Source organism: Rutilus rutilus (genome assembly GCF_951802725.1).
Source record: "Rutilus rutilus genome assembly, chromosome: 18".
NCBI classification, from domain to species: Eukaryota; Metazoa; Chordata; class Actinopteri; order Cypriniformes; family Leuciscidae; genus Rutilus; species Rutilus rutilus.
Window position 1 is genome coordinate 35,231,863 of NC_140231.1, and position 25,202 is coordinate 35,257,064.

A 25,202-nucleotide genomic window follows, 5' to 3' on the forward strand; every position below is an offset into this window, starting at 1 on the left:
TACAGCTCATGGAAATCAAAACTCCAGTACGCCTATATCAAAATGTAGTATTAGAATTTTAGAACAAAGATTTTTTTATACGACCTGACAGCTAATCAGCTAATCAACTCAAAACACCTGCAAAGGTTTCCTGATAATTTAATATGTCATTTTTGTTCTGGTGGTGCAGCACAATGACCTTTTCCACAATATTCAAAATTTGAGATGCGCCTGTAATAATGTAATACACGTATTAGTATTTACGTAATTAAAGGAATTGTTATGGTGAACAGTAATAATGAATAAATAGTAGCAGCAGAGTATTGCTAATTTAATACATTTAATAATAAGTTTTACACGCCACCAGATACCACTGTGTTTATTTTCCCAGACAGTGTATAGATTTTTAGGCATTCTATTGTCTCAAACAGCCTGAAAAATAGTGCATTTAGCTGACGTAAATGGGGAAAAAATCTTCCCGGGGGAGTATGTCCCCGGACCCCCCTAGGTTTGGGCTAAGCCCCGAATGTTTGCATCGTCTGGCTCCGCCCCTGATTGTAACCTGACAGAAACTGCTGGTTGTGTGTTAATATGCTTTCCTGTAGCTCTGACAGTAGAGCGGTACAATGGGTTTCATGGGTTCGATTCCCAGGGAAAGCAAGAACTGATAAAAATGTAAATGTGTACCTTGAAATGCAATGTAAGTCGCTTTGGATAAAAGCGTCTGCCAAATGTGTAAATGTAAATATATTTGACCTGCAACTTTAACAACACAACAGCAATGTTGAAATGTTTTGTATAGTACACTTGTGTATTCAGAGCTTATGACACTATTGGATGAGACCCGGACTGAGCTGATGATGACATCACTGTTTTCTCCAGAGCTGATTTGAACTATTGAACTATAATTGATGATCTTTACACGTTATTAAACCAAACTGAATCAACACTGAACTGAATTCAACTAAAATATTGTATGTCTAAAGCTGATCTACAGCAGATTTGAATTGTGTTTGCATCATTGATCATTGCTGTTTATGACTGTGAAGCTTTAAAACGATCTGTATCTTGTCCTGCAAAGGTGCCAAAACTTTTTAATACAAAGAGACAAAAATCTTTTGTAATTACTTTGTAATTAAAGTAAATGTTGCATCATTTCCAACTATATGATGTGCTATGGGGAACACCATCAGCATAACTGGTGTCTAAAGCAAGTGTAAACACACACAAATAATCATTGGAGTGAGGAAAAGGGGGAGACGCGGTGGCGTACGGCAAAGACTGAAGCAACAAGGCCATCGTCGGATGCCTCTTCCTTCAATCATCCTCGCCAACGTCCCGTCTCTTCGTAATAAAGTGGACAAGCTCCAGGCAAAAGTAAAGTTCCTTGCGGAATATAGAAATGCCTGTCTCCTCGCCCTGACAGAGACGTGGCTTAAAGAACAGGATCCACTCTCTGATCTTGAGCTGGACGGGTTTGGGGAACCTGTCCGTCTTGACAGAGACTCAACAGTGACGGGAAAATCACTCGGTGGAGGCTTATGTCTTATAAATAAGAAATATGCAATACGGTGATCATTAGAGAAACATTGTGTACCTCTGATATAGAACTTTTGTCTGTGTCTTCTTTACGCCCCTTTTATCTGCCCAGGGAATTCCCACAGATATTCGTCACACTTCTTTACATTCACCCGAAGGCTAATGCAGATTTAGCAACTCGGGCTATGGCGAAGTGCGTGCAGCGGCTTCAGTGGATTTCACCTGAAGCACCAAATTTCATCATGGGCGATTTTAATAACGGTAAACCAGGGAAGTCCCTGTGTAACTTTTATCAATATGTCACCTGCACAACACGACGGACCGAAAGTTTGGACCTCTGATAGGGATCCGTCAAAGGTGCTTATAAATCCTACAGCAGAGCTCCACTCGGCATGTATGACCATAACTCTGTTTATTTGGATCCGTCTTACAAACCGGTACTGAAGAGAAACAAGCAGGAACGGAAGTGGGTTCCGGTTTGGTCAGAGGATGCAATCCAGTGTCTACAGGAATGTTACGGCTGCACTGACTGGGATCTATTCAAAAATGAATGTAAGGACATTGATGAGCTCACAGAGACTGTTTCCGCATACATCACCTTCTGTGAGGACTTAGTCATCCCTCGTAAACCCACTTCCATATATCCAAATAATAAACCATGGGTCTCCAAATCTGTCAAAAGCATAATTAATCATCGAAATATTAGTTTCAGTCAAGGTAACATGACTCAATACAAAGTACTTCAAAAACAAGCTAAAAAGGCAAAACTTAATTATAAGGACACAGTTGAGAACATGCTGAGCACAGGTAACTCACGTCCTGCATGGGAGGGGGTGAAAGCCATGATGGGGATGCAGCCTAAGAAGTGTCCGATTTCCCTAAATGACATGTCAGACCTTGCCTCAGCTCAAATGAACTGAACATTTTTTATAATCGTTTTAATATTCAAGATTTTAGTGAGGAGTTGTCAGTTTTTAATAACGTTGCCCCTGGGCAAGGTAAAGTCCAGGTTGACAGAAACAAGGTCCTGACACTCTTCAGAGGTACAGTATAAAGGAAAGGAAAAGTCCCGGCCCCGATGGCATTGGAGGCCGTATATTAAAGAACTGTGCTGAACATCTGGTAGACATTTTTTGTTTTATTTTCAAAATGTCCGTACATCTCCACACTGTTCCTCGCATTTGGAAAGACTCAATTATTGTCCCGGTCCCTAAAAATAAAGCTCCAGAGTCTCTTGATGACTTCAGGCCGGTGGCGCTCACGTCCCTCACTATGAAGACGTTAGAGAAGATTGTGAAGGAAGAACTTTTGAACTCTGTCCAGGATCTACTAGATCCGTTTCAATTTGCCTACAGACCGAACCGGGGAGTGGAAGACGCAGTATGTACTCTTTTTAACCTGATCTATCTTGAGGTTGCAAAGAGCTTTGTGCCGCTGCTTTTTATTGACTTTTCTTCAGTTTTTAATTGCATCCAACCACATATCTTAGCAGGGATTTTAAAGAGTAGCCTACCTTTAATATCAATCCTTGTCTTATCTGTTGGTTGATGAACTTTTTAACTAACAGGTCTCAACGCGTGAGAGTGAATAGTGTTTTATCCGATGTCCTCTTTTCCTCCACTGGTTCCCCACAGGGCTGCGTCCTCTCCGCGATCTTATTTATTTTATATACAAACGCATGCCAAAGCCAGCACACTAGGAGTCATATCATTAAGTTTGCTGACGACTCGGTAATAGTGTCGCTGCTGACACACAAGGACCCTGAGCATGGCGCTATTTTAAATGATTTTACAGAGTGGTGTAACTTAAGTCATCTTTTATTAACATTAACGTGGCAAAAACTAAAGAAATGTTGATCGATTTCAGTCTGCCTAAATGCAGGACAAATAGACAAAAACTCTTTTGTCCCTGCTAGTTTTAATAAGTCAATGTGAGTTGTGGACTTCTGTGTAGTATGTATTTATAGTTTTTTACTGATTGTATGGTTGCTGTTTTGTATAATATGTGTGTTACTTATGTCACATGCTGCTGCACATTGAATCACCCCTCGGGGATAATAAAGACTCCTTGAACCTTGAAACACACACAAATAATCATTGGCGATGCAACCTAAGACGTCACATGTACACTACGCCACGCTGAAGAAAAAGCCCTACTAGACAGAGAATGGAGTGAGCAGCACTTAATTAACTGAATACAGATCCAGACCCAAATTAAAGGCAGGGTAGGTAGGATTTATTAAAAATTAAAGATCCAAATTTGTTAAAACTTTCTATATATATCAATACATAATTAAAATGTAAGAACTCTTAAAAAAAAGAGTATAAAAATCAAGTGACTCTAGACCGTTTAATCTGTATTAAACACAGCTCATTATTTCGATTCGGGACGAATCAAAGGATTGGCTTAGGCGACTGTCACTCTCTCGCAACCATGCCAACCACCCTTTTGCCACACAGCACCTGCCCACTTGCGCGCGACCGTTTGATTTGAGGAGTGCGAAAGGGCACGGAACCTGATCACACCTCCGTCCAGTAGATGGCGGTAATGCACTATGTTTGCAAGCTGCCAATAAAATCTATCGAAGAAGAAGAAGAAGAAGGCACTGAACCTAGGAATACCAAAACAATGGCAGAGAAAGAGCAATCTAAATTTACAGTACCGGCATATGCAGTTAGTGAAGGCAAACCAGGCAAAAAAATGCCCCTTCCCCTCCGCTTGTCTCAGGTAAATAATGCGTCCTCTAGCTCAGCGGTCGGAGTCGCGCGTTCATGTGTTTTGGGGGCGTGGCTTTGGAAGAAGCACAGAAATGAGGGGGTGGAGTGAATGGAAATAATGAGATGTCTTTAAAACAGTCGTGAGAGGTCTACAGACACTCGATTTTGATACTTTCTTTTTCAGAGTACTTACATTTTAATTATGTATTGATATGTACATAAAGTTTAAACAAATTTGAAAAATAAAATTTTTAGACCATTTCTACCTACCCTGCCTTTAATAGAGTGAGAGAAATTAATAGAAAGAAATTAATAGAAAGAGTGAGAAAAAATAATAGAAAGAGTGTCCAGGTTATAATTTACCCTAAAAACCAAAAGGAATAATAATAATAATAATAATAATAATAATAAATGCATTTTTTTTTTGCATTATGACATAGTGATGACCCCTACATTTTATTTTTGTAATGTTCTTTTTTTTTATTTTATTTTTTTTATATCATGGCATTATTTATTGTACTGCGTTTATGCATATTTTTCAAAAATAAAAACGTGCAAGTAAAACATCCAAATGTAACAGGTAAAATAAATTTGTAATGAATTGTGCCAAAATGTTTGTTCATGTTGTAGAATAATCCTAAAATATTCATTAAATATAATGTATTAAGTGCATCTAAAAGAAAGGGATATGGAGACACCTACAGGCGACTAGGGTCAGCTAAGAGTGGAGTCGGCCATTTTCTCCTCAGTCTTACACAAGCTGTCGAGGAGAATGGTGGGTGGAAAATCTCTCTCCAGTCGAACAGAAATAAAATGTTGTCTGGGATGATTTTATTTCTCTTTAAGGTCAAAATTGTTCTTTTAAAATTATTTTATTTCATATTTGAGTCATAAGAGAGATAGAGTTGATGGATAATTGATGTTTTATACCGAACTCACTGTTGAGTACATTAGGAGCACACGGTATCCGTTGTATCTCTCGTTGCTTATTTTCACAAGAAACTTACTGTATATTTATTTTTGACAGTTACATGACCAGATGATGTAATTCATGTCTGTTTGGTGTCATTTCACATATTCCCAGGTATGATGCACTAATGTTTATATGATGTTACGTTTTCTGTGTTCAGAAAAAAAACTGAAAAAAGAAACTGAGCTCTTAATTGTGAAAAAACGTGATTTATTGTTTGTTGAACTGGTGAAAGAGTCTTACGCAAGCTGTTGAGGAGAATGTTACATGACCGGATGAGCTGTATTTCATGTCTGTTTGGTGTCATTTCACATATTCCCAGTAAACACGCGATGGGTGAGCTCAGCCTACGTCTCTGTGTGGTCGTTTCCAGAAGGGTCGACAGAAGGAATCAGTGAGGGGTTAACCAGACATATTAGAATGATGTTGAAATATTAATGGCATGGAAAACATTCTTCATTTTAATACAAGATTTTCTGATGATATTAGACCTGGATCTCTGTGCTTGATCAGAGCCGTGCTTTCCTTCTTGCAGCAGGGGTTGGAGTGAAGGCTGTCTTCCTCCGCCCTGAAGTCGATGCTGCCGCCATCTTTACTCACCATGACTTGGTGGAGGGTAAGTCAGTTGGGAAGCATGACCTGGTCATCAGGTTCCTCAGGGGGGCGAGGAGATTAAATCCACCCCGTCCTCCTTCTTTACCCTCTTGGGATTTGTCACTGATGCTCAGAGCACTCCAGAATGCCCCATTTGAGCCCTTTCAATCAGTAGACTTGAACATCTTGTCTCTAAAGACGTTGGGACCAGCAAGTGCTGCCCGTGGAGGAGGCAGACCCAGCCCTGGCTTTACTCTGTCCCGTCCGCACTCTGCGTCTGTATGTGGACAGAACTCAAAGCCTCAGGACCTCAGACCAGCTCTTCGTCTGTTGCGGAGGCCAGCAGAGGATGGTGGATCTGGGTAGTGGATGCCATCACCTTGGCTTACCAAGCACAGGGTGTGCCTTGCCCGCTCAGGTTGCACGCTCACTCTACTAGGAGTATTGCATCCTCTGACAGATATATGTAGAGCTGTGGGCTGGGCGACACCTAACACGTTCGCTAGATATTATAGCCTACATGTCGAGTCGGTCTCCTCCTGTGTTCTCGCCTCATACGGGCAGAAGACACTGAGTGGACCCGGCTTGTGTCGGCTTGCTGCGCTAAGACGTGCATTGGGCGCTGGAAGAGGGCAGCAGCTGTGGTGCTTTGATAGGGATTCCCTCAGTCGTCATCGATGTACGTAGAGAGTGAAAGTATTATTATTTTTTCATAAATTAATTCATACAGTTGTTTGTTCATACATTGTGTAAGAACTACATCAACACTAACACTTGAATTATGAGGATTAATTGTATTGCTTTGTGGTTTACAGAGCAGAAAGGTCTTCTGGGACAGAAAGGCAGCTTTTCCACCTTTTGATCAAAAGATGTCGTTAGTGTGCAACGTGTTGAAAAGCTTCGAGTAATGAACCATTTTATGATACAGTCGAGGGGGAAATCCCCAGTGCTTCACAAAGCTTCATTTCACCATCACTAATAGCAGGTTCGTGGAACGGGATCGGAAGACAAGGATGGCAGGTAAGTGGAACAGGTAAAGATCAAGGTAGAGTCTGTGTGTCCGAGATCAGACAATGAAGAGTAGGGTAGAGTGGGGGAAAACTCCCCCCACCTGTTTTTCCCAAAATAACCACTAAAAGTAGTCAAGATACATTTTTACTGTTGCTATGCACTACGTTGATAACGGGGATATACACATCTCTATGGAGAAGCTGACACCAGCGACACATTTGAAGAGAAGAGGATTACAGGGTAAATGCTATAATTTTCAGATATTAGTAAATAAGTGTTTAAGAGAATATTGTTCTGCAGGATATCACAGTGATGTATGATAGATGAATAGTGAAGTCTGTAGTTTGAGATCATATATATTATTTATAAGGAATATAATTATATTTTAAAAATTAAAAAAAAATTTTTAAAACTCATAGCTTGTGGGGTAAAACGCCCCCTACGCTGAGGGGTAAAACGCCCCCTTTGTACAAAAATATTTGCAGTGAAAATACTAATTAATTATGAAGGCTGAGCAATTTTAATATTTGGTGAATAACTCCTGCCATAGTCACTCAAAACAGGGATGGCAATTCTAGTCACATTTATGTTTTGTTTCTCTGTAATGTCACATTTTCCTTAAGGGGGGCGTTTTCCCCCACTCTACCCTATATATAGTGAACAGGTGACGAGGTACAGGTGTGGTGATTAGTAATCAGGGGAGAGTTAACGAGTGGGTGGAGTCTGTAGATCTGGTGGAGCCGTGACACCTTTAGAGTGATATAAACCCCAATAAACAAATAAAAATTAAATGGATTCCTCATGAACTTTTAAGCAATTAATAAGACAGTTTGATCATTTTTGTGGCATTGGTTTTAAGTAAATTGTGACTTTATCATTATATTCTTCTATCTTTTCATGTATTTTTGTCATATTTTGTATCGTTGCTATTATTGGGAGAAGTTTTTGCCTGATTTGATCTGCCCTCTGCAGTGTATCTCTTGTAGTTAAGTAAGAAGATTATGTTTATCTTTAGCGATATGTCTTATAAAAGCACTTTCAAACTCTATTGACACTGCTTTCCAAACAAGGAGTGAAACCACTTTAGAAATGAATCATCTGAAATGTTTGCAGTATGACTCTTTGGGGAAACCCTGTTGAACCTTTTGGTGTTTTAGCAAGGAAACCCCCACATTAATGATTATGGAAGTCTAAGGAACACCGGAAGTTTCCCTTTCAAATATTTAGTCCTCTCAAGGCCCCGCCTCCCCCTCGTGTCAAAGCGTGTCAATCAATGTTTACAATATCGATGAGAAAATTAAGCGGAACTATCCTTCTGGTCACGAAAAGAGAGAGAAAAAAACACCATAAGAGTTCATTGTGGGAACAGTGATCAGGCAGACTTGTGTTCTCTCCTCTCCAAGTTTGATGTCAGTAAAGAACAGTTAATTTGATGTGCATCTCTCTCTAGTCTGTCTGTGTCTTGCTTGTTAACGCCGGCCACTTCCAGGGCTGTGCTCTGTGACTTTGTGTCTGACAAAAAATTGAGAATGGTATACAACTATAGAATATTTATTATGTTTGATAAATGACAACAGTGGACAACGGTGTTTGTTTATAAACTGAAGCTCGGAAAAGAACCGCGTCGCGCATTAACATGCATTCATATGCACATGCACGGAATGAAACGCACTTTCCAGCAGAAACATCTGTGGGGACCAGTACAATATGGCCGTGATGGCACTCCTCATAAAACAAGACGATGATTATCTAGTCTCTCAGTCAAGGGTTAGTTACAACTCTGCAAGATGGAAAGATAGTTTGTGAACATCTTGTCAACTGGGGCATCGACACAGCATAGTTTGCTCACTGAATATGAGTTCTTCCATGCCTTTTCGATCTGATTGTATAGATCGGGCAGGAATGGAAGGCTCACGAGAGCTGGAGCGTTATGGCTGGAAAGAAACAAGTCTGCCACGAGCGGTCTCTTCCTTTACGTGCTCCTACAGCAGCTGAAGCCTCGCTGAAGCGCGTTACATAACACTCAATAACTCATCATCCGCGGGGCAGGGAGGCTGTGGGGGATCGGGTTATGAATCCTCTTCACCCTCATCATCATCTCCTATTCTCCTGGACTGGTTGTTCTAATATCCAGCAGAGCACTCTCTGTCAGATCAGAGGATGTTAGTGACAACACTTACTCATCCAGCAGCTCAAACTCGTAAGATTAACAACCCTCTGAAACCCCACGGCTCTCCTCAGCGCGAGCGGGACCTGAATCGACTGGTACAGATGTCTGTCCCTGTTCCCTCGAGAAGAGAGCAGACGAGAGCGGAGTTTTCTCAAGGGAAAAACCCACAGTGGCACATCAGCTCCCTCAAGAACTGATCGTATGTGCTCTGAGCCCCAACAGTAAACGCACAAGCTGTGTGTGTCATCAGGTGTCAAATATCTTAGACACAGATCCACACACGTTTTTCACATAGCCATGAATACCATTTAAAGTTTCAGGTTGAAGCGTAAAGACAAAACCGTCCCTGAAGAAGAAAAGCTGGTGACGTGTTCTCCAAATTCCCCTTATTTACTTCCGGGTCGCACTAGTAATGACTCATAGGCTGTCGCCGGCCAATAGGATTAGTCATGATTAGATAAGCGTTTCAGACACCGGTTCACGCGAGGCGTTCCCCAAAGAGTCATCAACGGAGTGATTTTGTGTTTTTGGCCTTATAAGAAAAGGTCAAACAGATTTATCCATTATGTAGAGATGGACACAGACATATTTTGATACAAATGTACACCACGTAATCAATTAAAATACACATCAATCTTACAGCACAGAAGAAATAATCAAACATATCACAGCATATAGTAGACAATATATGATAAAAGAAATCAATAATATCTAAAATAATAATAATATATAAAGTATAACTAATAAAATTAATTATATGAATAAAGATATTATCATAAACATTGACCATTTTGGATACAACAAGTATCATTTTCTGGATGATACGGTTGAAGGTTCATGAAGGTTGTGATGGAAAGATATGAAACAAATTTTTTTTTAGTGATATTCTGTGGAGGAACTTCAGATAAGAAAAAGAGATTATGTTATTTTAGAATATAAATATAAATATAAAGTATAGAATAAAACAGAAAGTATTGAGGTGGGAGTGTGTGGCTTGAATAACTTTGACATACTGTATGACTGAGACTGGGCATGAGTTTCCAGATATTCCAGTGATTATAATAACTCATGCTGACACTATATATAACCAGAGGGAGGAGAGAAACCTTCACACACTATAAAAGCTGATGTTTCTGAGCTGTGTGATCTCTCAGATCTGCACTGGATGTCTCCTCTCTTCTGCTCATCACAAGGTAACTAAAACACTTTATCTTTAATTGTTTTGTAAAGAGATTTTTATTAATTAATTAATTTAAATTGAGACATTTATGTCTCTATTATAGTGAAACTGAAATGTAAACCTGTATTGCTCAATAATCATTAAAGCTGCAGTCCGTAACTTTTTTGTGTTCAAAATTATCCAAAATAATAATAATAATAATAATAATAATAATAAAAAAACATAACCAGCCAGTGTTCAAAACTCTCTGCTTGCCGTAGCTCGATTCAAAACGGTAAGCTTGTAATAATGTTTTAATTCCAGTGGTACTGGTGGATTTCCGAGGGAAATTCGAGCATGTCTTTGCGTCGTTACGTCTCATCTGTACACATAAAGAAGAGTCCCGGCTAGTAGGCTATGAGTGTGAGGATGTTGGAGGAGGAGATTTATAACCTTTTCTCACAGCACTTGAAATAATTAAACTTATGGTGGATCCAGAATGTTTCAAACGACAATCACCAGTGACAACTGGAGATTCACCCGTTGTAAAACCCAAAAGACTTCGGAGTGGCTAGAGAAAAAAAGAGACTGTAAACGGCCCATGCGGACACAAGGATAAACATCGGCAGGGCTTTTGAAGTATCACTGAACTCCGTGTTTTAAAGGGGTTCAAAACGGACGCAGATTCGACTTATTTTTGCTAGACAGGTAAGACATTTCATTAGTTTAATTATGTAATAGTAGCACACTTAATTTACTAGCTTAATTTACACAGGTTACGGAGTTTCCTTTGTTGGGCCTTTCTCGTTTTGCTATTATGGTAAATATGAATTATTTTGTGCTAGCTATGAGAGAGAGCAATGCACCTTTACTCCAAGAAAATCAAACTCGCCTCCTCCGTTGTCAAGTACTGGATCTGAATCAGATCGGTAAAATGAACATTTTCCTGTCGTAAGATGTTTATATTATGTTATATTATAAAACGTTTATGCATAACAGGGATTCCGTTCATACACCGTTTATTTCATAGCACTATGATTGCACAAAATAACTGCTTCTATGATTTGCACGGTTTGACATGATATAAGCGATCGTTAGATTTAATCAGCGCGATTTACTGCAATGCTTTTTCCCCTTAGTTGGTCAGAACAAAAGTGGATGTTACTTACTTGTTCAGAACATTTTCCAATTCTAATATTGATCATACTTCCAAAAAGTATATTCTGTGATTCTGAAAGCCCGTATCCACACCGGCGCGGTGATTGACAGCCGCACATTCTCCTCAAAACATTGGATTCATCCGCGCTGTTTCATGCCGATGCACAAGTTGATAATACCGCAAATAACTGCAATTGCAGATTTCGAACAGAGATGGCGACAAAGAGGAAAAGCTACGGACTGCACGTTTAAATAATGTTAAACTTCACTCTGAACTGATACTGTATTCTTTTGAACAGATAAACTACAGCATGGGAGGACATGTATTGAGCTTCACAAACTACAGAATAATTACACACAACAGAGAAAGAGAAGAATGGGGAACCAAAAGGACAAAATGTTACAATCTAATGAACCAAAACAGAAAAAGACGCCGAGTCTAGACAGACAAAGCAGCATTAATAGCGGAAAACCAAACTGTGAGTATTTATGATGTTTAATATAAAACTGTCATATTTCATCATCAACAGTTTTCATTTTCTCTGGTGTCTAAAATGTGTAAAATCAATTCTAAACTATGAATTTTCTATATTGGAAAAGCAAGAAGCAAATTACAGTTGTGGTCATAAGTTTATATAGTTATTTTTTTTTATTTTACCATATTTATTAAAACATCTTTTAGCAGCACACGTGAAATTAAGTTAAGGTCTCTTATGCTTATTCTTATTCATTTCGTTAAAAATACCCACATTTTGTAGATTCTGCAACTTGTAAGTAGATGTATATCCACAACTGTAAGCTTTTGGCAGATATTTCCATCAGTGACACTGATTTATTAATTATCGCTGTTTGAGTATGAATAATCTGATGTTTGTGTTCTTCATTCACAGTTTCTCATGTTTCACTGATTCATTGTGATGTTTTATTCACAGAAATGGTGAGACACACACATCATATACAGAGAAATATTGAAAACTGAAGCAGAAATCTGATGTTATATTGATCTTTGTGTTATATTTATATATATTTCTGTGTTTCTCCTTTCAGAAAGCAGCAGTGTGATTCATCTAACCTGATAAATATTCTCCATCATGTTCCTTTCTCAACAAATAATAAGTTCATGGTTCAGACACTGTTACAGTATATAAGATGAATGTGTATGAATGGATTTTATATTTATATAGTACATGTTTGGATTGCATGAATATAGGACATGCTTTCCTGTAGCTCTGACAGTAGAGCGGTACGATGGGTTTCATGGGTTCGATTCCCAGGGAAAGCAAGAACTGACAAGAATGTAAATGTGTAGCTTGAAATGCAGTGTAAGTCGCTTTGGATAAAAGTGTCTGCCAAATGCATAAATGTGAACATATTTGATCAAAATCAGCAAGCGAGGTAAATGAGTTTTGACTGAATAATGCAGCAGTTAACAACACTACAGCAATGTTTTGTATAGTACACGTGTATATTCAGAGCTGATGACACTATTGGATGAGACTCGGACTGAGCTGATGATGACATCACTGTTTTCTCCACTGTTTGATTTATTGTGGAATTGAACTCTTTTCGTAATTGATGATTTTACACATTATTAAACCGAACTGAAACAACACTGAACTGAATTCAACTAAAATATTGTATGTCTAAAGCTGATTTACAGGTGAATTGTGGTTTGCCCAAAAGTTTCTCCTAAACCAGGCTCAATAGCCCAAAACAATCACAGGGAGATTAAGTCCTACTTAAACCCATATGGTGAGGGCAGCAAATAAGAGATGGATAAGATTATTTGTAAGTGCCAGAAAGAAAGAAAGAAAGAAAGAAAGAAAGAAAGAAAGAAAGAAAGAAAGAAAGAAAGAAAGAAAGAAAGAAAGAAAGAAAGACAGAAAGAAAGAAAGAAAGAAAGAAAGAAAGAAAGAAAGAAAGAAAGAAAGAAAGAAAGAGAGGGCAGAGATGTGATTAGGAATAAGTCAGTAGGCCTGTGTAGTTTCTTCATTCACTGTGACCTATACTGCACTGGATGGACTATTTCACATGTATTTTGTGTATTTTCTAAATACTGTATTTGTATTTAAATAAATTTCCATGTATTTATGCCCATCTCTGCATATAGGGATATTATAATAATCATGTAATATCAAGAAAGATCAAGTTCATGGTTAAGGCACTGTTACATTATTATGTAATACTATATAAATGTTTATTAAATGTTCACATCTCTCCACATCTAATTCCTAACAACTAGAAAAGACACATTTTCACAACACAGCTTAACCGATCCTAATCAAACACACCTAAACCAGCGAATCAAGCTCTTCATGATGACCAGAAACCCGTGTGTTGAGGTGTGGAGATGAACACTGCATGACTGATCCTTCATCAGCAGAACTGGACACCGCTGACCAACACACTTTCCATATCTGTGCAGTTTTATGGAAATATGAGAATTTGCTGAGATATTCACTAATTTTTCCATTGACATTGTTGAATTTGTAAGGTTGCAGCTCAGTAATGGCTATGAAAATCAAAAGCTCATTTGATCAGATCTGTGCGCTCTGAGGATGTGAGCTATATTTAATGAAGACTGACATCAACATGACACTGATGGCACCAGCAGAACATTCACAGCCACAAACACACAGAGCTGTTGAATCTACACAAGTGTGAAAACACGTCACTTTAACCCCTTCACACACACAGTCTTTATGGTAAATTACCGCTAGGAGATCATGTGTGTACCAGTAAAGAAGTTGTAACATTACCAGTGCTCTGTAGATTACCAGTATGATCACGTATGAATCAGATCGCGCTGATGTAATCATAAAGCACACTAGGTACCCCTTAAAAAGACTTAGACTCAAGTCCCTTCTGTTGTAAATTGGCCGTAAATGTGGAGCTTTAAGCGATCTTGATCTTGATCATATGATTTACTGAAGTTGTAAGTCGGAAGATGTGCAGAATGTTTCTGTACCTTGAAACTGGAGATCAGCTTTAGGAGCTGAAGCCGTCCTGAGCCGAGATATTAATATTGAGGTTTCCATAAACGTGTTGTGCACCAGATGACCCCTGTGGTGAAACCAATGAGACTTATTTTATTTAAAGAAATTGTATTTTTTAATTAAAAACTATATTATAGTATTGAGAATTAAATAGAAATCAATAATGTGTGTGTGTATGATCTTCTTTCATATATATATATATATATATATATATATATATATATATATATATATATATATATATATATATATTAATGGTATTAAAAAAATGTTAAATATGCTAAATATAATTGATTATTTCTCTGGGGTTAATTAAACCTGCCGTGTTTTCCTGAGACTGATCTCTGTGTTTATGAATCCATATCTCACACTGTCCTGTATATACTGTGATGAAGAAGGACTGCAGTGTGTGTCATATCTCAGTGTTTATGATGAGCTGTTCTTCAGTGTTTCTCAGTGTTTGATGATCATGTGTTACAGTGGATCAGGTTCAGTGTCTCGAGGAGAATTCAGTGTTCGTTTCTCCAGCAGAAGTGGAGCAGGATTCATCAGAGCTGAAGAGTGAGAGAAGATTCACACACACACATAAGCCGCGTTTCCACCGCAGGAACTTTCCCCAGGAACTAGGAACTTTGGGCTGGTACTCGATGTGTTTACACCGCAGGAACCAGGGTCTAAATGAAGTTCCGGGTAAATATTTCCCCCTCCGATAGTCCCTGCTCATGAGGTAGTACTTTTTCAAAGTTCAGGAACTTTCAGGGGTGGGACTTGTGCGCTGCACAAGCTGATTGGTTGTGTTCACGCCGCATTTTGGTTGGATGACTCCACGCAGCATTTTCTTTATTTTTAACCTCCCTTTTAAAAAGTGGCTTCATGCAGTAAAGTTGTCTGTCTGCAAATATGGAATTTAATAAAAAAAACTGGGGGACTGGCGACGAGTTTCAGGCTTTATTATTTGGGTATTTGTGGAAGAGGAAACTTTCTGCGCGTTCGTCACAGCCATCTCACGGCCAATGTCCGCAATAGCTGATAACATACAATTTTATATCTAACGTTAGCATTACGAGCTCTGAACACGCTTTATCAGTGCTCGTCTCTTTTCTGCCACAGCTTTTAATATTAAGTCATTATGTTTGCACATTGTCATCTATTGCAAGGCAAACCATGTTACAAATTTACTATAACAGGATTGAAATAGCGCTTTGAGGTTGGTAACAAACAACTATTTACAAGACTGCCACTATTTATGATTGATAGACGGGGTTCAGGCTTTTTTTAAGAGTATTTGTGCAAAAGGAAATTTTTGCGCGTTCGTCCCAGTCATCTCACAACGTACCTTGTCTAATTTTATACGCACACGAGCTTTCTGAACACGCTTTAGTATCAGTGCTCATCTATTTTGTTATGTTAATTACCTCGTTAGTAAACCAATAACTGCAGCACAGTTTGAATCTCCTCCATACTTATAAATGTGGCGCTCAAAACTGATTACTGTCCGTCGCAGACTGGGAGGAGCAGTTGCGCGCAGTTTACCTTCCCGGTACTTTAGACCGCGGTGTAAACGCAGAAAGCAACCGGTCTGGGGCAAAAAAGGTTCCTGGGAAAAAAGTTCCTGGGACAAATTGTTCCGGGTAATTTCGGTGGAAAAGCGGCTATACACACACACACACTCACACTCACACACACACACACACACACACACACACACACACACACACACACACACATGTCTGGTTCACTATCTTTGTGGGGACTCTCCATAGACGTAATGGTTTTTATACCGTACAAACTGTATATTCTGTCCCCTTACACTAACCCTACCCCTAAACCTACCCATCACACACACACACACACACACACACACACACACACACTAACCCTACCCCTAAACCTACCCATCACAGGAAACATTCTGCATTTTTACTTTCTCAAAACAACTCATCCTGTGTGATTTATAAGCCTTTTGAAAAGTGGGGACCGCTGGCTGGTCCCCACAATGTAATATAAACAAGGGCACACTCACACACACACACACACACACACTCACACACACACACTCACACACTCACACACACACACACACACACACACACACACACACACTCACACTCACACTCACACACACACACACACACACACACACACTCACACTCACACACGCACACGCACACGCACACTCACACTCACACACACACACACACACACTCACACTCACACTCACACACACACACACACACACTCACACTCACACACACACACACACACACACACACACACACACACACACACACACACACTCACACTCACACACACACACACACACACACACACACACACACACACACTCACACTCACACACACACACACACACACACACACACACACACACACACACACTCACACACACTCACACTCACACACACACCTGCAGGAAACCACAGATGTGCAGGGCTGCAGTCAGATACACAAACCCCGCCCACATGAACAGAGGCTCCGCCCACTCATCATTATTAGTGCATTACCGCCCCCTACTGCTGAACTCACACACTACACCCATTATTACATTAAATATAACTGTCTTTTTATTATGATGATTTTTACAGTATTTTATATCCTATTAATTACCTCTCTATTACTGACACTGAAACATAAATAAATATATAAAACTGCTCTGTAGCTGCTGTAACCCAATGCCTTTTCGACTCACACAAACATAACTATATATATAAAAAAGAAACTCTATTATTAGAGTATATGTACATTCACTCTTTCTGTTCAACTGCCAAAACAATGAGGTCAAATTTAACAAGTTATAGGACATTATACAGGGGATATCATAAACTCTTCTGTGGAGAAACTAGTGTTGTTGTTTTAATTAGGGCTCTAATGAGAGAGAGAGAGAGAGAGAGAGAGAGAGAGAGAGAGAGAGAGAGAGAGAGAGAGAGAGAGAGAGAGAGAGAGAGAGAGAGAGAGAGAGGATACTCTTCAATTCCATATGAAACTTAGTGTTATTTGAAACCTATAGTTATTAAACATTGGCCTCTTCTGAAGACTGGTTTCATTTGAGACTGCAAAATACCAATTGCATTAAACAGAATTAAGGCATTAAAATATAAAAAAGTAAAAAAGGCATTAGGTCTAAGTGTCAGTGAATGTCTGTAAATTGTATCTGTATTGTTACTCCACAGAAGATTGATGTTAAAACCACTTCTGTCCTCTAGATGGCGCCACTAGATTCACAAACTCAAAGGCCTTTAGTTTCAGGATCAGAGACAGTGAAGAGAAATCAGAGAATCTGATCTGAAGCTCAATGAGGATCATCATGTGTCTCATATGAAGCAGAAAGAGACTCTCATCTGATCAGATTATATTACAGGATCATCATGTGTCTCATATGAAGCAGAAACACATTTGATTTCTATATGATCAGTATGTCTATAATGAGGATAAAACTATCGACTCTGTAATGTAAAAGTCCCGGTGATAGCACTGATACAACGAGAAGCTCCAGATATATAATCAGAAATAGAGAAATATGTGAAATAGGATAAAGAAATATAAACTAACAGTAACATCTGTAGAAGCACTTACATCTTTCTCTAAAGAATTAGATCACGACACATTATAAAAGACTCACACTGTTCATGCAATGGTTTCCTCATCAGATATTCCTCCTTTCTGGACATTCTCACTTACACCTTATCTAAACTTTGGGTAACATTATAAGTTATCATTAGTTAATTACATTAGTTTACATGAGCTAAGAATGAACAATACTTATACAGCATATCAATCTTAGTAAATGTTAATTTCAACATATACATTATTAAGATCAAAAGTTGGTAACATTAGTTGATGTACACACAATAAATAATTGCATTTTTAATTAACTAACATTGACAAAAGTTATTAAATGTTGTAAAAAAAAAACACTGTTTAGTTCATGTTAGTTAACACATGTTAAGAAATGAGATGTTGACAATCATGAAGATTTGGGGAAAGAATGAAATCAGTAAGACTGTGTTACATGTTATGACGGTCTGTTACATTGTGTTTCTGGGTTTAGTCTGTGATGCGTTTCCTCAGTCTGTTGTCATTCACCTTTGCCCTGTTCATTTAATATTAAAGTTCCTTGTTTTTTTTTTTTTTTTGCTCTGTATATTTAAACCCTCAGTTCTCCTTTAGTCTGTGTCCGTTCTCGTTAATGTTCATGTGGTTTTCTCCTTTTTCCGGGTGTTTGAGATTAAAGTCTGTTTGCTGGAATTATTCCTCTTTATACGAGTTTATATTGTACCACGTTACTTAACACTTTATTGCTCAGAAAATGAATATTAGTTCAAATGAGCACTATAAAACAATGTGGTTTTTTTTATCATTATTATTTTTTCAGACAGTGGACAGTGTTGAATAAAATGTTTTGGACAGTATAAAAGCATTTAAACACATTTGCATGGCAAAACCATCCAATAAGCACAATATAAATCATGTGATTGAGTATCATGTGCACATGAAATGTCCTGGAGTATAAAAAGAAAATAGGAACAGAGTAGTTTCTGTCATGTTTGTGTTTCTGGGAAACTTCTCCACTTCTCCGCATGAGTCATGGTGTTTTCCACCCCTGAACACTAAACCAGTCCCTGGGGTTTTTCCAGTAAGATATGCTGGGGGAAGGTTCACTCTGAGTCCAGTACGAGTAAGTGTGAGCAGGGCGAAAACCAAATGTGCACGCCCCATTTCTCTATAAGCGTATCAGATAAACCTATCATAATAATGTGCCCGCCCCATTTGGGCTGTATCTCATTGCCATCACATAAATAAGAGAAACTATTTCTAGAACTGTTCTAAGTGTTCCAGGGTGCTGTGATGGAGCAGCTGCTGTTCAGACTGTAAGTACAAATATCACCAAAGATCCAAACAGTGAATGTTTTTGGGATTGCTTTGCTGAATGAAAAGTCAAAGAACTGAATTGTTTTAAGGAATGATAAAAGATGTTCATATTTGACAATTATTTTTGTTTGTTTTTTCTCTCTAGACACGAACAGCATTGAAGAGGAAATAAGAGAAAGAGGATCTGATTCGTTGTTGGATCGGTTATGTGATTTTGGTACATAATATTTATGACTACAGTGATGGGAATTACGGCGTTATAAATAAAACACGTTACTAACGGCGTTATTTGTTTATGTAACGAGTATAATCAAACGAATGACTGTTCCCGTGTTACAACGCCGTTACCGTTACTGACAATAAACTTCAGCGTTAATCTCACTGAAGCGGTTTTCATCCGAGTCTCAGCCATAGGACCTGCAAAGTTTTTTCTCTGGTGTGTGTGTGTGTGTGTGTGTGTGTTTATGAGGCGCCGGACTGGACAAAAGCGAGGCGAACGCCGCGAGAGACCGAGTGTGTCTAAGCGCGAGCGAGTTGTGGCCAGTTGTGGCCTGTGCAATAAATATTAAAAGTTCTAAATCATCTATTGTGTTTTATTGTTCAGATAGTATTGACAATATTTACAATAATATATTGAATTTAATAGGCGTCTCTCACATTGTCCAATAGCAACATTCAAATAGTGTAGATTAGTGTACAATGTTTTATACTAGTAATTTATTCTATTTAGTCATTTCATTCATTTAACATTTAATATTGAGGGCATCCAAGTTATTTGAAATATTGGATTTTTTTTTAAACGTTTTTTTAGTAACGCAATAGTTACTTTCCCTGGTAATTAGTACTTTTATAAGGATGTAACTTGTAACTGTAATTTGTGAGAAGTATAGTAACTATAATTACTTCAAATAACATGCCCAACACTGACTATATATATTTTTTTTTCAGTAAAACTTATTTTCCAGTATTTTTAAGTAGCCTACCGTTTGTGTAAATCTTGCACAAAGTTTCCTGTTGCCAGTACAGAAAGGCTGGTGTCTTTTATATTTTTTTATTTTATTAAAAAAAAATGTTCACGATCAGTTTTGTTTATGTGTCATTTTGTTCACTTAATGAAACCATAAATGTCAGAATCCACACAGACACAGAAATGTGTGAATCTGGTGAAAACAGATGAAGGGTGTGGCCATGTGATCATGTGATCATGAAACCCGGTCTGACAGTTTCCAGTAATGCCCATGTCCCGCCCATCAAACCAAGCAATCCCAAAGTTTCACTAAACACACAAGTCCAGATTCTGAAGAAAACTTCTCCTCAGACGTTCACTGCGAGTGTGTGACTTTATCATATTCAGTGATTATAAACATGAACGCTGGATAATCCTATATTTCCTCTCATCACAGGTGATATATTTGAACATCATTTTAAAATATGAATGTGTGTTTTTAAGGCAGAAATTGATTTAATTATGCGTACTCTACTGAGGAACTTTGTAATCAAACATTTTTATATGGATTTAATCACTGCATTATTTGATCTTTAAATGAAATACTTTAATTGATGTCATTTGTGATTTATTATTTGCTGTTCTGCTACAGTGTCACTCCAGAGAAGAGATTAATGAATGAATAATAAATGAGTAAACGCATGAAGACAGGAGAGAGAGAGATGAAAACACACACCAGTGAAAATGTAAACCTCATCAGATGGAGAAGCTTGTATGATTTAAGACCGAACTGTGAGTAAAACTATATCAGCCGGTCACAATCCAAACCGTGGATCTTCTGATCATCAACACTAATCAACACTAATACTCTGAGACATGTTGCAAAGTTAGTTTAGACTACCAGAATAAAGTGTTACCGTAAAGTGCTTAACGTTGTGATTAACCCTTTCATTCTTCTGTGAGGACACAGATCCATTACACTCATTCGACATTCATTTCATGGTATTCTGAATAATTAAACCCATCTAAATATTATTAAACCCATCTAAATATAATATTATATCCAATACTGATATTTTATTATTAGCGTATGAAAGTCTTTATCAACTGCACAGTAAAACAGTAGCATATCTCCTGGAAAGACATCAGACTCTTTCTTACTGTACATTACACAGTTATTTCCTTGTTCTGATGTTGTCTGTGGATGTGCTTGATTTGTAGAATGAATTAATCTGCTGTATTAAACTATGAAGATAACCAGATGTGTGTGTATCCTCAGTCTCCACTGTAAAGTGTCCTTCTGATGTGTCAGAGAAGACCAAATATCAGGTGAGATATTGATACATCATAAGCAGAGAGGAAACAAAGTAACATTGCTGCAAAAAAATGATATATTTTCTTTTGTACTTTTGTCTTGTTTTATAAAACAAGATTATTTTTAAATCAATATACATTTACTGGAGAAGCAAAATGACTGAAGATATTAAGTCTTGATTGTAATGGATTAAACAATGGATTTCTTTTTCTGCCCACTTTGGCAGAGATTTGTTCTTGTTTTAATCATAAACTCACTTCATTTGAATGAATGTTTCGATATATGTACTGGAAAACAAGACAAAAATACTGAGCAAGAACATCATTTTTGTAGTGGAAATCATCAATATTTCAATAGTAATATTTACTTGATCATGTATGAAAAAAAATGTCTGGACAAAGAAAAATGACATATCGTTTGGTAACACTTTACAATAAGGTTCATTAGTTAACATTAGTTTATGTATTAACTAACATGAACTAACAATGAGCAATACATTTATTTATTAATCTTTGTTAATGTTAGTTACAGCTGTTCATTGTTTGTTCATGTTAGTTCACAGTGCATTAACTAATGATAACAAATTCAACCTTTGATTTTAATAACGTATTAGTAAACGTTGAAATTAATATTAACTAAGATTCAATCTTAAGATTAAGATTATGAAACAAGTGCTATATAAATAAAGGAGACTTGACTAATAAATGCTGTAGTAGTATTGTTCATCTTTAGTTTATGTTAACTAATGAACCTTGTGAAGTGTTACCCATCATTTTAACATGTAGTAGGCTAATATTTAAAAATGATTCAATAATATTTAAGATGATGAATGTGATTTGAGTATTAATAATAATTTCACACGGGCATCTATGATGCTTCAGTTGCTACAGTTTTTCAGTTATGACTTTATTATTAATGTATCTTGTTATTATTTTCAGAAACAGCCACTAAAGTCTGGTCTGGACTCTCCGGCTCCTGACGGCATCTTCACTCGTGATGTCAAAGGATAAAAACAGGGACTCATCCTTTACTTTTCCGTTCTTTCCACGTTTACTGAGCCTTCGTTGCCCATATTGCTGTTTGCATATTGCTGTTGTATTATATTTTTCTTCTAGATCTAAAGTGTTATTTAAATTCATATTTTGCATTACATTGCTTCCATTCATTTAACATTCTTACAAAAAGCAATCTGCATTTTACATGTTAAAACAAGTATTTTTCATGGTGAACTGAGAAGCATGTTGTTGCTGCTGTTTTCTGTATTTAAAAAAAAAAAATCAGCATTTCTATAATATATGTTTTCTATAATAATCTTTATAATGATTTATGTTTTTCGCGTGCATATGATATGCACTTTATTGCATGTAATACACACTCACCCCACACACCACGACTAAACCCACACATGCGTATCATATGCACTTAAAAACTCATTTTCGCGTATAAATTGCACGATAAACACAATGCGTGTTATAGAGATGTATTTAGTGTGACCGTTCAGAATTACACACACCATAGACCCTTTCTGTTACACTTCCAGGTTTCTCAGAAGCATACAGTAAGTTGTCATAGTTGGGTAAACTTCTGTAAAGACTACATTTAATATATATTTTTGTGTTCCGATTTGCTCAAATAGCAAAAGAAACTCCACAATATTCAAGAAACTTTCAGAAATAGAAGAAAAAAAATGTATAATAATAGAGAGAGATTGATAAAGCCAGTCAATAGAAAGAAATACCCTCCCAACGTTAACTAGTTTCTTGTAATTTGATACAAATTTAATAAAGTATAGTGTTATAAACGTACATGTTTTGAAAATGAAAAGGATTTATGATTCTGATGACCGTTAAACTGTGTAAATGTTCTGTTTCCACAGTTTCCATTAAAACTGTATCCTGGAGATGCAGAAACACTGTTATTCAAATAAAAGCTGTGAAACAATTCTCAGATGTGTGTCTGTGTTGATGTGCAACTAAACACACTCTCACACTCAACACATGTCACACACTCTCACACTCAACACAGCAGAGGATTCAGAGTGGAAATGAAAATGAGTTTGAGTTGAAAGGTCGATACACTGATGTTGATCAGAACTGCAGGAATCTGAGCCGCTGCATGTAAACAGATTCTCATACATGTTATTATGAATGTTGATATCTCTGATCCTAGAGCTGAATGCAGACTCTCTTATAGCAGATCAATGGTGTGAGGACTGACCTGTGATCAGTGTTCGTCTGAATCTTTATCCATCTAATCCTTTTCACTAAAATTCATAACAGAAATAGATTTTCAACAGTCAATAATCAGCAACAATAACAACAAAAAACACTGATTTTTATTAGAAAGCCTGCAATTTTGATATGACACCCACACACACACACATATATCCAACATAATTAATCTAGAATAGTTTACACATAATACATGATCATTGATAAAGTAAAAGAAGAAAAGATAAAGAGCCAGGGAAGAAAAGAATCACAGGTTAAACAAGTAACTTCAGTAGAGCAACAGCTGAAGCGGACACACACACACACACACACACACACACACACACTTTGAGGTGCAAGTTATACTGTAAAGGAATGATCTGTTAACTTGTTGTAACGCGTTGTGTCCAGAGGGAAATATGGAAAGCTCAGTGAGTTATCAGAGGCCAGCCAGACTCTCAGAGGCGATTGACTTTTCACAACACACACTTTATTCTCCAGTGGATCTCCTGGAACTGTCTGTCACACACTCTACCGTTCACAGCGTTACTGAATCAACAAAATAAATAAAAAATGAGCATCAAACAGAAATAACCCACATACATTGTGTGCTCGAGGCGCGCACACAGTTTAACAGGGAGCGCGCAGCTCTTAAAGGGGCCACACCTTATTTCCACTCGTCACATTGTATAGCCCATAGATATCCATAATGGCTAGGGGTGCTTCTCAATATCCCTCCTCGTCTCCTCTCTCCTCCGTCCTCCATCCTATGACCCGGAAACCGATCGAGCACAGCCATCTTTAAGGACATCTCAATTCTCTAATTGCACCGCGAGGAGTCGAGGATCGAGGACTGAGGAGCTTCCTGAGGAGTCATGAGCGAGGATACACAGGTGTATCCTATACAGAAGAGTTGTATCAACTAAACGTGACGCATGTATAAATTCTCCTCCCCCTTCACATCGGTCACAATCATTTTAATTTATACTTTACTTTTGCAGTTTATATAAACCACACATCTCACATATTTCAACAGGGTATCTTGCTTTATTATTATTTATTATGAATTTCTTAAATAAACAAACTTCAACAACATAAGGGCAGATCCATTGAGCGCTGCTGATGACGCGATGAAGTGACGCTCGAGTGATCAAGGATTCCAATGTATAAAAAAAGCTTTCATTCGATCTCTCCGTCCTCGAGGAAAGGAAAGGAAAGGCGAGGAAAGGAAACGAGGATGCACAAATAAGAATTGAGAAGCACCCTAGATGTCTTACGGCGGAGTCTCGAACGGCATCACCGGCGGCCATCTTGTCACAGGCAGGCTTTCTGGCGAGCTCTGTACCTGATGTAAGATGAGTGATCTGCACGAACACTAATACTCTTATCTCGCTGAAATGTTGACGGATTTACAAACGGTTTGGTTTCTTACAAACGTTATTAACGTGGCTATAATTCTGGCTGCTTGAATATGTTGAAATTGCAGATTTTCTTTTCGAAAAACGACTTAATCGTGCAACATAGTTTTGTATCACGGCTACTTGCGCAAGT

The 25,202-nt window shown here is 37.8% G+C and overlaps 3 long non-coding RNA genes across 3 annotated transcripts; all 3 read left to right on the forward strand.

Moving 5' to 3' along the window:
- The first annotated feature begins 10,060 nt into the window (after window positions 1-10,060).
- Window positions 10,061-13,096, forward strand: LOC311277792. The gene is made up of 4 exons (XR_014625328.1): window positions 10,061-10,173; window positions 11,597-11,776; window positions 12,188-12,234; window positions 12,345-13,096. It is a non-coding gene; the product is annotated as an uncharacterized lncRNA (long non-coding RNA).
- Window positions 13,097-19,126: 6,030 nt separating this feature from the next.
- On the forward strand, window positions 19,127-19,764 carry LOC311276833. Its single transcript, XR_014625133.1, has 2 exons — window positions 19,127-19,179; window positions 19,326-19,764. It is a non-coding gene; the product is annotated as an uncharacterized lncRNA (long non-coding RNA).
- Window positions 19,765-20,489: 725 nt separating this feature from the next.
- On the forward strand, window positions 20,490-23,373 carry LOC311277372. Its single transcript, XR_014625244.1, has 4 exons — window positions 20,490-20,583; window positions 20,779-20,918; window positions 21,406-21,455; window positions 22,380-23,373. It is a non-coding gene; the product is annotated as an uncharacterized lncRNA (long non-coding RNA).
- The last annotated feature ends 1,829 nt before the right edge of the window (window positions 23,374-25,202 follow it).